Source organism: Drosophila sulfurigaster, chromosome X (genome assembly GCF_023558435.1).
Source record: "Drosophila sulfurigaster albostrigata strain 15112-1811.04 chromosome X, ASM2355843v2, whole genome shotgun sequence".
Classification (NCBI taxonomy): Eukaryota; Metazoa; Arthropoda; class Insecta; order Diptera; family Drosophilidae; genus Drosophila; species Drosophila sulfurigaster.
In genome coordinates, this window is record NC_084885.1 from 639845 (window position 1) to 643876 (window position 4032).

Consider the following 4032-nt stretch of genomic DNA (forward strand, 5'->3'; position numbering starts at 1 on the left):
GACCAGAGCCAGTTGAAAAGCAGCTTTAAATCAAAAAAAATTAATCATTACTCAATTTATTTCAAATTACGCAAATTCTAAATAGTTATTGCTTCAATGTTTATTACAATAAATAAAAAATAAAGAGATACCTGAAATAAAAATGCCAAAATGTCAATTCTTAAATGAATAATGTCGAGGAGTGGTTCATCTAAATTTTAATAAAGATTGAAGTTTTATTTTGATTTTTTTTAAACCTATGAACGACACAATACCATTTTATTTCAAAAATATATAATAGTATTTTCACTTCTATTTGAATATAACTAGAGTAATTTTTCTATGTCGAGTTTAAATACAAAAAATAAATGGAGTCCGGGAAGTATGGATACTTAGTAACAGTATTTTTGTTTATTAATTTATTAACATACCTTATGCCTCAGTTATGCTTTACTATAGAGTTGGAATGGATCTTTTATAGTCTATATACAGTTTTTCAACTTAGTTACACAGTTCGTATAATAATAGATCAAATGATGTAGGTTTGTTGGTTTAATTTCCTAATTCATTTCCTAGGAATATGTCTTCATGCAGGTTGAAGTGGTTATCTATATAAATATGTTTGCACTTTATTTTAAATTGTAATAAATACTCTTTCTCTTGGGTAAAATATATAATATATACACACACACACACACACACACACACACACACACACACACACACACACACAAAGACACACACTCACACATGTGGACTTACTCGTAGTTGCTTGATCCCAATCGACTGTGCACGCTTATCGCCATTGTTGCCGCTGCTTCTGCTTCTGCTGTTGCTGCTGTTGTCATTGCTATTTGATAGCAGAGTGACAATGCTTTGCAGCATAACACACCCACACACACGCACTTATATCTAGTCTGTCAACACACACACACACACACACACACACTCCCATGGAAAGGTCAGCGCCTCGATAAAGTGTCCGTAGTTACATCGTTAGTTAGATTACTGCCTTTCTCTCGACCCAAGTTTCCGCCTTCGCAGCACTCTAACTCCACTCTTCTTCTTCTACTTCTTCTTCTTCTTGTCAACCATACTTTATTATATACTATATAAATGCAGCAACCACCTGAGATACAATTTGCTCTGCTGTTTCAATTGCTTTCGACTTTCGTTGCATTTATTCAAATTTCCAACTGTAAAGAGTATTATTTATATACGATATAAATTCAAAGAAAAGAAGAAGAATTACTTTTATATTTTTAATTGCCTAATTTTTTAAAAATTGTATGCCAATTAAATGATTGGCATTAAAAAAAAAGACAATTTTTGTTACATTTAAAAAATATTTCTAATTAGAAGCTATTCAACAAACAATTTTATATGACTGCTGAACTCTTTGGTTAACAATCTGTTTTATCAATATACCAAATATAATTTCTGGCATATTTTATTGTTTTTTTTTCGGAATATTTTAAAAATCATACAACAATGTTTTCTTTTTATTGTTAATTTGTCAACTTTATTCAGTCAACTACTTGTGTTTATACAAACTGCAAGAATTATTTTATACTTACAGTATAAATTCAAACAAAAAGCATTTCTCTACTTAATCTTATCTACTAATCATTTAGTAAAATTCTACAATTATTAAGCTATAGTCGAATTTAATACATGCAATCATAACTACATTCTTTATGATTCCTGAAAATTCGGTTGCGATGAAATTAAAAGTGTAGAAATTATTTAAGAAACAATTTAAAGTCTGGCAAATTTCGTGCTTTATGGTATATTTTAAAATGTTATAGTATATAAGTATAACAAATATAAACTTTGGCATAGTTCAGTATTTTTTCGGTACATGCGATATATATTAAAAATAATACCGAAATATTTTGCTTTTATTGCTTCTTTCACAACTTCGTTTATTCATTATTAAATACATTGAACATTCTGACATTTTCAATGATTATGAAAATATTTAAACCATTTCATTGAATTTATTCACTCAATTCTCTAATATTCATAACAATAATTGCTTAGCTTTATTGCCAAGTCAATATTTTGCACTTTATTCGTTACTGTATTTTACATACATATGTTACATTGTTCACAATCAACGAACTTTGTTCTGGTTCTTAAAACCATTATTCATATTACAATCAATACATTCTGATTGGTGTTTGGATTTACTTGTGTGACTTTATTACGAATTCATTCCCTCTGATACGATAAATACGTAGCAGCTGCAACTGATTGCGTTTTAGATCCCAGATCCGTAATGTTGCGAAGTAACGCTTCTCCTAGAGGGTTGTCTTTGCCTGTTGTGTCGAAAGTTACAACTGTCGATAGAGAGGAATATACTATAATCTACGATCATCGACAGCCAATTATTATTATTATTATTATTATTATTATTATTATTATTATTATTATTATTATTATTATTATTATTATTATTATTATTATTATTATTATTATTATTATTATTATTATTATTATTATTATTATTATTATCATTATTATATTTTTTTCCATTATTATTACGCCAAAGTTTTCTATGCATATTTCAATATTTATCTGCAGAATCCGATCATTACAATTGCATTTGCTTCGCACTGAAAATAAATCGAACTTTGCGAAATTGTGCGATCGGCTGTTGAAGCTTTTTGCAAACAATTTCGATTCAATGGCATCGAAAGGTATTTCGCCTGAAGAAGTTTACGCTTTGTAATCGATAATTTGCCAAGTGTCAAGTATCGATTACGATTGCGCGACAAAGACATGAGTCATGGGGCAAGAATTCGATATGCCTTTGGTATCAAGTTGAAGTCAACTTATTATTATTGTCGTGTTGGCCGTTTTCTAGCACTTTGTTGTTGTGTTGTTATTTTGGATTGTTGCAATTTTCGCTGCTTTTTTCAGCAATCAGAAAGAAGCAGAATATGAAGAGTTTAGTCGAGAGCGTGGCGATCGGTCAGCAGTCTAATCTCCCCTCGATCTCCCTCTTGCGATCCACAAACGTTGTGGAATGTGCTTACAGATTCATAGAGCACATATACACACACACGCACTCACACATACGCATTGTAATGTGCAGGAATCTGTGCTGTGCTGATCTTCATCTTTTGTCTCGCTCTTTCAACAGCTTTGCCGACGCGCTCTCACTTGTCACTCGTCTATTTGCTATTGCGCTCTCGCTCACTCACTCGTCTGTCGCTGTCGTTGACGCGTTGACGTTGACGCTGACGACGACGACGACGACGACGACGACGCTTTCCACTTGCCCTTGCCCATTATTCCATTTCATTTCAGCTCAGCATTTCACCATTTCCATTTCTCCAATTTCTCCATTTTTCGCTTAGTGCGGCGAATGTGTGTGTGTAAAAGGCAAAGTACTTTGCTTGGCTTGGCTTGATTCATTGCATGGTTGTTGTTTTAGTTTGTGCAAATACATATAAATCTATAAATGTGTGTGTAAGTAGTAATAACAATCGCCTACGTGATGGTTATGTTTGTGTGTGTGTGTGTGTGTGTGTAAATAGCAGAAATAGGTACAATGTTCGTTCAATGACCTTTTACTTTTACACTACTCCACGGTGCCCAACGCTTTACGTTTTTTCCATTCGTCTGCATGCCCATACAGTATATTTATGTACATATGTATATACATACATAAGTATGTATGTGTGAATGCGTGTGCTTTTAAGATATGCTTAAATTAGTCACCCATCGTAACGTAAATTGCGTAATTCAGCAGAAGTGACGTCAATCGCTTAGCGTCTGACAAATTCCTTAGGATGCAGTTTGGCATCCACCTGCTCAATCATCACCAGTATTGAGCAGTTGCCGTAATGATTCTAATATTCAATTAAACATTTAAAAATACAAACTTTCACACACACACACACACACACACACGCAAATGCACGCAATATTCAATGTAAATTCCCACAGCACAATGTCGAAGTTGCGTTTTGCGGTTACCGCTGCCATTGCTGCTACGCACACACACACATGCAAGCACACATCAACTCTGTTGTATTCACGCAC